Source organism: Meles meles, chromosome 7 (assembly GCF_922984935.1).
Source record: "Meles meles chromosome 7, mMelMel3.1 paternal haplotype, whole genome shotgun sequence".
Classification (NCBI taxonomy): domain Eukaryota; kingdom Metazoa; phylum Chordata; class Mammalia; order Carnivora; family Mustelidae; genus Meles; species Meles meles.
The window spans coordinates 75,816,965-75,828,597 of NC_060072.1; the positions used below are offsets into that span (position 1 = coordinate 75,816,965).

At 33.6% G+C, this 11,633-nt stretch overlaps 1 non-coding gene across 1 annotated transcript; it reads left to right on the forward strand.

Annotated features, from left to right (window-relative positions):
• The first annotated feature begins 11,073 nt into the window (after positions 1-11,073).
• Positions 11,074-11,184, forward strand: LOC123947766. The gene has a single exon (XR_006819808.1). It is a non-coding gene; the product is annotated as a U6 spliceosomal RNA (small nuclear RNA).
• Positions 11,185-11,633: the final 449 nt, after the last annotated feature.

Here is an 11,633-nt window from a genome sequence, read left to right on the forward strand (position 1 = left end):
CTCTTTCAGTATGGGTTCAGGGAAGAAATAAAATATTTTCTTAAGAATTTCAAGCACAGGCAAATGGCAGGAAATGAGAGCTTATAAAGTTGTTTGGGTGGGCTAAAGTTGTTTGGAGAAGTGAAGTTCAGAGGGCTTCCATTGGATATTTGGCATTTTAGGGCACGTGTATAAATTTAAATATGGATAGTGCATTAGATGATATTATAAGTTATTACCTTTTTAGGTGTGATGATGATCTATACATCTATAGTTATGTAAGACATGTATTTTGAAATCTTCAGAATGAGGTATTAAGTCTACAATTTACTTTCGAGTGGTTTTGCAAAATAAATCACACACACACACAGAAGGCAAATGTGGTAAGGCTAAAAGAAGTATAAGTGGGTGTTCTTTGTATTATTCTTTCAAATGTTATGAAGATCTGAAACTTCTAACAGTTGGAAAAAAGAAATGAATTCTGTCACTCAAGCTCACCTTGTTAACAGAGGAGGTGCTATTTTTGCCAGTCTATGAATGTTCAGGATGGCTTCTCTACAGACCAGTACCACTGATTGTCATAAGGGACCTGGGTTAGAAACCTCTAGTGAAGGGTGGTTCACAGCATCATAACTTACTGGACGAGACACTCAACATGTTAGTACTGATCAAACTTGAGGTATATATTAAGAAGAACCATATTTCATTGAATTTAAGATGTGAAGTATTTTTTAAATTTTAAAATGAGTTCATATATAACCGAGAAAGAAACAATTTTTTCATATTGTGTAATGCTTTCCAATGGTAATTTAAGGAAGGATACCAGTATAAGATATGTTAAAATATGAAAACAAGCATAAATCCTAAAATCAATAAAGTACAATATTCCTCAAGGAAATGGGTGATTATGTCAGAGAATCAGTATAATTCCATCTAGATTTAGTCATCGTCCTATTTATTGCACCTCTGAGCAAAAAAGATTAAGAATTTTAATAATGATTCAGCCATAAGGTCTCCTGCCAGGGGCACACACATGGTTGCAACTATTAGTTATAGAAGTAGTAGAGCCAAATGGTAGAGAAGGATTGTTTAGAAGAAAGGGGAGGTTTTGACTGCTGTCATGCATTTGGCTTCTATGCCATTGGGTCACTAATGTTCTCAGTTTCAGGATATAGACAAAGAGTTTCTTTTCTAAATAACAATAATAGTACAGGTGAGAAATAATAAAAACAAAAAAATCCACATTAACTACAGCCAAACACTGTACAGAGTAAAATCACAGGAAAAAGTCAAATTAAAAAAACAAAAACACCGTTACCCCTAAAAATAGCACCTGATTCCTGGCAGCACTAAGACCTGGTGGTAGATCATATTATTGTCAATATATTTGCTACCTCTTTCCTTGGGAGGATTATATATCCTTTCTCTGTTTGACTCAGGAGTGATCATGTGACTTGCATTGGCCAATGAAATGGTTGGGAATGCCATGTGTCACTTTGTGTATAGTTTTAAAAGTGAGTTCATAGTCAGCCATATTCTCTCTCTTCCATTGCCCTGAGACTCAAAGAGGGATGGTTTTGTTAAGTCTGGATCTTGTAGGAAAGGCAATGATGGGGTCATAGTTGCATCAAAATAGTTGTGGACATACAACATGAGTAAGAAATAGGTCTTATTTTTTAAAATCTTGGTGTTTTTGGAGTTGTCAATGCAGCATAACCTCATTAGGCTGACTATTACTTTGACCAAGAAAAATTTGATATCAAAGAAATAATCAGTGCCTACAGTCACATAACAATGATAATATCTAATAAGATCCTAAAGAAATTTATTACAGATTAGAATTGTTAGAACTAAGTACTTTTGACGAAAGTATATCTGCAAAATTTGTCATTTCTTTCCAATTCAGGGTAACTGAGCTATTAAGATAGCCATAAAATAATGTTTATTCACTATATACTTGGGGTTGCTTGGTAAAATAGATAATCATCATTAAAAAAGCCATGTGATGAAAACAAATATTAATGTTGAGGTGGTGAAACAATAAGAAAAATCATCATTTATTTAACATTTGTTATATGCCATACATACATCTACCCTTATGATAATTCTATGAGTTAATCATTTTATCAATGAGGAAATAAAAGTCACAAGAGATTAAATAGTGAGCCCACTGTTACACATTTAGTAATGTTAGAACTAGAGTTAAAATTGAGGAGCCTCTCCTCTGACTAGCATACTTAGCCTCAGTGAGATAATTTAGTTGCAAGTAGTGTGTAATGTGGGACACATAACCTGTAATGTGGAGAGTTTGCGGTTGTGACCATGTCAGTTATGGTAGAAATGTCATTGCTAGGAATATAAAAGTTTAAAAAAATTAGTAGTTCATGGGAAACAGTATTACTCAGGATAATTACCTTTCTCTTCCTTTCCACACTCATTTGAAACATATATTGAAAGGCCTTCATGTCATTTTTAAATTATCTGGCTTCTGGATGTTGTTCCCTGATAAACATTTCACAACTTGAGTTCCATTATAAAGATCCAAATAGCTCTGAAATTGGGTTCAATATGACCTGCCCATTTGAACAGCATATACCTTCCTTCAAAGATCAAAAACAGAATAAATGTCAGATACAGAATACATTTGTTAGATGCTTATCATGGTTGATTTGGCACTCGTATTTGTGTTTATTTTGTCTTTTTAAAGCTATTTTAATTCATATAGTGTCATATCTGACCTGTCAAGTCCTTGGCTCTGGATTTATACCACCCTGCTAAGGAGTCTACCCAGTTCAAGTCTCAATTTCAGTCATTCTGAGGAAGACTTCCAATTCCTATGGTGCCCAGTTACTCTTCTGTTTTTGCAACAGTCTGGCTGTTTTAAAAAGAGCAGGCCTAGGGGCACCTGGGTAGCTCAGTATGTTAAGCATCTGACTCTTGATTTCAGTTTAAGTCGTGATCTCAGGGTCATGACATCAGGGTCATGAGATGGAACCCAACAGGCTCCTTGCTCAGCATAGAGCCTGGTTAAGATATTCTCTCTCTCTCTCTCTCCCCTGCTCTGTTTCCAGTCTCTCTCTGTCGTAAAGAAGAAAAGGAGCAGGCCTCTCTAGACTGCGAACTAAAGATTATTTGTATGTATGATATGTCAAACTCATTTGCTCTTAACTAGCTGAACTTTGTTGATTGGCAGTTATTTTCCATGCTCTTGAAACTAACCAACTTCCTTCTTCCCTCTTTCCCTCCTTTCTTCTTCATCCTATTTCTTTCTCTACCAACCTATTTAAAATCTTTTTTTCTTGTGGAAATAGTGGTGTGCTGGTAAGTATTTAATAACTGGCTTTCTTTCTTTCTTTTTTTTTTTTCCAACAACTGGCTTTGTGAAAGAAAGAGATGAAAGTTCAATTTGTACTGTATGCAAATTTTTGGGTATAAATACTCTCATCATGGACAATTTTAAGTTACTAACATAATGTAAATAATCATGGAGTTGGGATGAAGTGTGTCCAGTTGGCTTTTCAGAGGTGGTAGGAACTAGCACCAGTACAACACTGTGCAATCCAGATTTCTTCATTTTCATGATGGTATTTTTACTGACATAATTTCTTACATGTATTTAAAGAAATAAACTAAAGCATCCACTTTGAAAAATTAATGAACACTTAGAGGTTCCTCTTTCTCAATCCACATAATATAAGCAAAAGACTATATTTAATTTACAATTTTTTTAAAAAACTTAAAGTTTGAATAGGCAAATAAATTCATAAAGTTCAGAATTAAAAAATAATGTAAGAAAGTATAAATTGAGTAAAATATTTAAATTTGTTTCTGATCATTAAAAAGAGCCACATATTTTATAGTGAAGGAAAACTATCCTAATTTTACCTAACAGTTTGGTAAGAATTTATCCTGTATTCTTAAATAAAGTGAGAATGGCAGACTAATGCTTTCTAATTTTATATGTGGCCTCAAGGATTCCTGGTCATCTCATAATCTATATTTTATGAACTTCCAGTTTCATTCATTTTAAAGTCCTTCCAAAACTTCTGTTTGTTTCAAATCCCATCCAGCCATGTTACTTCAATCTTTTATTTCCTCCAGTTGTTTGAGAAAAAGTGCTTACAGTAAATCCAAGATCACATAACTATTTTTCCAAAATCAAATAGGCTGAAAGTTTTATGTTAAACCCCTTCAGAATAAGGTTGCAAAATAACTTTCAACCTTTCTCTCCTAGATAAGGACCATCTCCTGCCCTTTCCTGCCCCATGCTTAATTTGTGGTTTTTGGCTTTTTTTTTCCCTTTGAGTAGCCTTCATCTCCCATTTCTCTAATGCCCTCTGGTTGAAATCCTGCTGAAAGTCTGAGTGCCATTTCTGAACCCAGTCTCATTATTGGGAAATTTTAAAAAAAGAATCATAATTATCCGTGTTCTTACTTTTTATGTAATTGTATAAATATGTGTTATTTAATATTAATTAAGGATTTGTAAAAATTATTCATATTGTTCTCAGCAAGGAGAACTGACTCATTAGGCGAAATTCCTTTGACTTTTAAAACTCTTCCTTATAAGAATAGTTATGATTGTCTTCAACAACCATTTCCATATTAAAATTCACTTCTGGATAAGAACAGTTAAATTGTTCATTAAGGGTAATTTTCTCAGAAGGTATAAAGTTGCTAAATTAAAAGCAAGTTTCACAATGGAAATGTTATCTTAGCATTAACTCTGGCATAGATAAGTCGGACTTAATGCCCATTTTATGAAATATTGATTAGTACATCAATGAAAATTCCATTGGGGCATTATAAAGTTGTTAATAAACTCACTTCATCTCTATTTTTCTTCCCAGGAAGAAATGGATATATTAAAACTCAGGTTTTTCCCTTTATTTTGCCAAATTTTCAGTCAGTTTCCACAGAGTGCCACTTTAAAGATATTCCCAATGTGGTAGATTTCCTTTAATGGATTTCTGAGTAGATTGGAATCAGTGGACTTGGCTTCCTGTACTTCTTTCTTCTTTAGTTAAAAGCCATGTTTTGTTTTTGCAGCAGAATTGCCTATGAGCAATGTCATTAAGATACCCCTCAGTGGAAGTAACCACCTTTAACAGGAGTTTAATGAAATTAGATTTTACAGTTATAGAAATCTTATGATTTTTTTTGTTTTCAGATTTTAAGAGCATTGCAATATTGTATTTGGAAGAAACTGCATAGGCATTCTGGTTCAATTTTCTCCTCGGCATTGAGAAGGCTTTTACCACTTCTGATAGATGGCTCTCTATTTTGTGTTTAAACTTGTCCACAGATGAAGAATGGAAAGGAATATTACTCAGCCATGAGAAAAGATGAATACACACCATTTGCATTGATATGGATGGAACTGGAGGGGATTATGCTAAGTAAAATAAGTCAAACAAGGAAATACTGTTATCATATGGTTTCATTCACGTGGAATATAAGGAATAGCACGGAGGACCACAGGAGAAGGGAGGGAAAACTGAATAGGAAGAAATCAGAGAGGGAGACAAACCATGAGAGACTCTGGACTCCGGGAACCAAACTGAAGGTTATAGAAGGGAGGGGGTGAAGGGATGGAATAACTGAGTGATAAATATTAAGGAGGACATGTGTGATGATGAGTACTGGGTGTTATACTCAACTAATGAATTATTGAACACTACATCAAAAACTAATGGTGTTTTATTAAACTATGCTGGCTACTTGTACATAGTAATAAAAAAGTAATAAAAAATAGGGAATCCTCCTCAAAAATAATTAAATCCTTCTAGTCATCCTTAAATTTATTTAAAATTTGATTTTGACATATTTTTTCCAAATTTTTCATTTTTAAATTTGATATACATATTTTATAAATAAATATACTGTTGATAAAATTTTTGAGAAATTAGTCCTCCAGATTTGAATTTATTGAAATTGGTTTTTTTGGATCTTTTTAAAAATTTACTTCCTTTACTTGAGGTTCACTCCCTGTTTTGTGGAAGCAGATTATTGGAGTGGTTAAGAGCACAGGCTCTTTGTCAATCTGCCTTGGTTTCGAGTCTGGTTCCAGCAGCTAATGAGCTATGTGATGTTTGGCAAGCTACTTAGACTCTCTGTAACTTTGTTTTTTCATGAAAAATAACTGAAAAAAAAAAGGGGGGGGGAATAGTAACTGTACCTGGCTCAGGAAATTCTTATGAAGTTCAAGGAGGTAATACATGTAAATGACTCTTAATAATTTCGGGCACTCCATCCATTTTACTCTCTTTAAAAATAAATTTATTTATTTAGTTAGTTAAATTCAGGTATAATTAACATATAGTGTTATATTAATTTTACTCTTATTAGTTCTTCTTCTTTTTTTTCATTTTATTTTATTTATTTTCAGTGTTCTGAAATGTATTGTTTATGTGCCACACCCAGTGCTCCATGCAATATGTGCCCTCCATAATGCCCATCACCAGGCTCACCCAACCCCCACCTCTCTCCCCTCCAAAACCCTCAGTTTGTTTCTCAGAGTCCATTCTTCTTAATGCTAGAAGATGTGAAATGAACAATATTACTTTCTTTCTCTTGTCTTTAGATAATTTTTGCCAACTAGCAAGTCTATTTTGTCCCTTTTTTCCCTTTTTTTGTACGTAGATTTTAAAAAACTTAATTATGTACATGTATTATGGAGCATCAGTAGTCCTCATAGCACAACTGATTGCTATCAGTTTATAGAAAACATATCCTAAAGAAAGGTATTGAATTCTTACTTTTAATTTTTCTTCTACCTTAAAATTCTTCAATATTATAAACTTTTTCTGGGACTTCAATCTAAAGAAATAAGGATAAAGGAGGAAAACAATGCGTGCATGAAAATATTCATGATAGCATTATTTATAATAAGAATAAAACAACTTAAATATTCAAAAATAGGAAAATGTCTAAGTGATATCTATTATATTATGTAGCCATTTAAATTAATATGTTATAATGAATCATTATAAATTATTAATTTATATTAAAAGTGAAGAAGTTTATGTTAATGTGGATGAATGCCTCTATCATAAGGAGAGAGAGAGAAAAATGGCTTATAAATTCATTTTTACAGAATAATCACAGTTATGCAAAGTAAACAAATTAACTCAAAATTATGCATAAAATTTTTTTTAAAGTTACCATGAGATGTTAATACAGGTTTTCTTCAGTTAAAGGGAGTATTAACCATAATAGTGAGTATTGGTGGTAGCATACCAAATACATGCCAAAAGAATTGTCATTAATAACTAATAGCAACATATTTTGTTCTGAGAGCACCCATTTGTGGTAATATGTATGCTACAATATAACAGTGTTTTCTGCTAGCCAAGTTTTGTTTTGTTTTATTTTGTTTTGTTTTTTGGTATGTAGGATAGATTGAATATAACCATACTCCATTTGTTCTGCAAAAATGCATCCTATCCCATAGGGAGTTCCATGGGTTCTAGGTGCTCTGCCCAATAAAAAAATTTGAGACATGTTTGTCTCATAAGGACTATAGCAATTTACTTTTTTGGTTAGCCTGGTCATGTGGAAAAGGGGATCAGGGAGCTTTTATCTTCTCACAATGGGAAGAATGGAATTTCACCCCTGTACATTAAAGACCATCTGATGTATTAGCATCATAATCACCTACATTTTATTGAGAACTTACAATGTTTCAGGCACAGTGGTTACAAAAGCTGTAACAACTTTAACCTTTACTTAAAGCACTATTATTTCTTTCCTATTTTATAGCTGAGGAAATGGAGGCACAGAGAAGTTGAATTAACTGCTGAAGTTTGCAAGTACAGATGTGTTTGTGTTGGCTGAGAATCTAACCCTGGTAAGTTGTACTGAGTTTCCTATAATATCACATTGCCTAAAGTCAGAATAAGTTTCAAAATAACAACTCTTTATTGTTAGTTACCTTTATTGCTTATATTATGAAAACACTATCTATAATGGTCAAAATTTATTAAGTAAATTTTACCATTTTATCAAAAGAGAGTTCTCCATTAAAAAAAAAGATGTTTCCATGTTTTGTCAGGAAATAACAGGAACAGAATATTTGCAAAAAGGAGTTTATATCAATAAATTCAGCAATCTTTGGTATATTATGTATTTTCTTTCTGTGTAGATACATGAGTCTTTGTTAATCTCCTATTGTAAGATGACAGGTAAAAGACCAGTACCTATCTTTTAAACTTTGTTCTTTCTTGATTGAAAGGTAGTTCATTAAAACATTCTACTTAGAACCAACTTGGAGTGGGCACTATGTTAGGTTTGTGGGTACTGTGACAAATCGCACAGTGCTTTTAACCTCAATGAACTTATAGTCATACATATAGACATACAGATGTGGTCAACATTCACCCAGTGATGTAGCAGGGTCCTGACATGGTGTCATGTATTGAAACTCACAGTGACAAATAAGGCACAGTTTCTGGTCTCAAGAAGTTCTAAATAATTAGAATACAATGTAGTGATTACCAGTGGATTACATATAAAGTATCTGGTAGTACTGGGAATGGTTTAGGGAGGCTTTAGAGAAGAGATGATACTAAAATTTTCTTAAAGATGAGTAGGAGCCTACCACATAGACAAATTGGAAATACCATACGAGAAAGACAAATTAGCAGGAGCAGACACATAGTTATATAGGAGAACTTGTGGATGTTAAAGGAATGTGAGTAGTTTAAATGTGTCTAGACTGTAAGAATTGAATATAATAAAAATTTTTAATTGTTTTATTTTATTTTTATCATGATAAGTATATTCTTTAATTCCTATACCTACTTCCCCACCTCCACTCTGGTAACGATCAGTTTGTCCCCTATCATTAAGCATCTGTTTCTCAGTTTCTCTCTCTCTCTTTTTTTCTTTGCTCTTTTGTTTTGTTTCTTAAATTCCACATATGAGTGAAGTCATATGGTATTTGTCTTTCTCTGACTTATTTCACTTTGCATTATACTCTCTAGCTCCATCCACATTATTGCAAGTGGTAAGATTTCATTCTTTATTAGACTATAATATTTTGAGGGAGTAGTAGACAATGAGACTGAAGTAATAGGGAAGGCTCATATCATGCCTAACCCTCGTTTATTTTCTCATAATAACATATTGTACCCTAACTATATGTCAAGTATATATATAAAGACACAGAACATCTTCTTCATGTTGTGGGGATAGTTTGACATTAAATTTTTTTTTGAAATTTGTGCCCTTGAAGAAGAGCAGCTTATGTGTAGGAGCATATAATTTTAATTTGGTCTTTCAAGATTTGAGTGATTTGAGAAAAAAAAACAACACAACATATAACCCATTCAGAGATTGTTATGATGTACTTATAAGAAAAAATAGGATTTGAGATTTATATTATTTTATGAAAGAGGAGTAAAATTCTGTATCCAGAGAACATTCTGATCAGCTAAAGAGATTTTATTGCAACTTTAAACAGCCACAATGATTAAATATTTTGCTCAGGTACCTTTTTTTTTTTTTAAGAATAGTTTTTACTATTCTTTTTTTTTTTTTTAAGATTTTATTTATTTGACAGAGAGAAATCACAAGAGAGGCAGGCAGAGAGAGAGGAAGGGAAGCAGGCTCTCCGCTGAGCAGAGAGCCTGATGCGGGACTCGATCCCAGGATCCTGAGATCATGACCTGAGCCGAAGGCAGCGGCTTAACCCACTGAGCCACCCAGGCGCCCCATCAGGTACCATTTGTTATTTTGGTTTTCTTTCCTACCATCTCTGGCCTTGCTTTTTAGATTATTAAAATGACTTGAATTTGTTATCATCTTGAGCCATGGTTCTTTTTATAGCTGACATTTTGAATTTATTTGTAATCTCATTTGCTGTTTTACTTGCATGTTGTTTTCTTATTATCAAACAACCTGTTTCTTTTCTTTTTTTTTTTTAAGGATTTTATTTATTTATTTGAGAGACAGAAATCACAAGTAGGCAGAGAGGCAGGCAGAGAGAGAGGGGGAAGCAGTTTCCCTGCTGAGCAGAGAGCCCGATGCGGGGCTCAATCCCAGGACCCTGGGATCATGACCTGAGCCGAAGGCAGAGGCTTTAACCCACTGAGCCACTCAGGCGTCCCGAAACAGCCTATTTCTTATTTGCAAGTCTACAGCCTCCTCTATACTAAGATCTAGTTTGCATTTATATGTACCTAAAACAAACAGAGAATCTGTTAAAAATTAAAAAAAAAAATTCAAAGTTGAATTGAGTTCAGCTGCTCAGTGCTTTTTGAGTTACTACCTTTTCAATTCCAGGAAACTTCAAGTTTTGTGAACAAGTGAAGATGGTTTTGCAGATCTTGTATTCTCAAGAGAAACTTCTCCACAGTACAGTCACTTAGAATGAGGTTTTGAATACTGTAGATTTATCTTTTTTGAACCTTCTTTCCGCATTTGAAATATTTTGAGGATGTCAATAGGCATTTAGTAAGTACTGAGTGATTAAATATTTTTCCATTATTTATCTAATAAGTTTCTCTGTGGTATTTCAAACTCCCAACAGAATGAAGAAGCTTGCCCTCAGTTGGATCTTTCTTCTACCTAGAGCATAACCAGACTCTTCCAGTTTGCTTCTTAGTCACTATGGGAATATTATTTGGTGAGTTTTCTTCTTCCATTCATATTTATTACTTTTCTCTAGGGCGATGGATAGAAAGTAATCTAAGAAAAACAAGACATGATTCCTTCCTCAAGGAACCTCAAATTGACTAGAAGCTATAAAAAAAGATGGAACTCAATAATATAAATTATGTCCAAAAATACAGATTGGAATTGAAGTGAGAGGAAGATCATTTTTTAATAAAAGGTATTTTTAGGTATAGATTGTGTGAGTGATGTATTCTTATGCAAAGGAAATGAAAAAATAATGAAGTTGAGAAAGTATAAGGATTCTGTGGAGTAACAGAGAATTTGGCTGGAATATTTAATTAAGAAATTGTAGATGATAAGGCTGGAAGGAGAGTTTGGGGTCATATGTGGGATTTAGAAAGCAGGTTTAGAGGTTAAGATTTAATATGCTGAGACAAGAAAAGAATTGGAACAGAGGAGTAGCATGGACAAACAGATGTATTGGGAAACTTTGGCAGCACATATACTGAAATTGGAACAATATAGAGAAGATTAGCATGGGCTCTGCTTAAGGATGATACACATATTCATGAAGTATTCCATACTTTTCAACATAAGAAATATAGTCAATGATAATGTAATAGTGTTGTACAGTGACAGATGGTAGAACATAGCATAACACATAGAGATGCTGAATCACTATGTGGTACACCAGAAGTGAAAGAAACATTGTGAGTCAACTAAACTAAAATAACAAGATTTTAAAAAGAGAAAATTTGGCAGCGATGTGTCAGCAAACTGGGGGGTATAAGAGACTCTTGAATCAGAAGGTTAGCCAGAAGGTGTTCATGTAGGTAGGAACTAATGAGGCTCTCAGAATAGTGGAAATGCATTCTGGAGACAGTGGGGTTATCTACAAGGACTGGCCAGGTTTTGTCTGGGTCACATAGTGAGAGGAAGCCAAGAATGAATTCAAGATTCTTTTGTGTGTGTGTGTGTGTGACCAAGAGAACAGTGAGGCTCTTTAAATAAGAGTCAGGAGGAGGAAGAGATTTTGA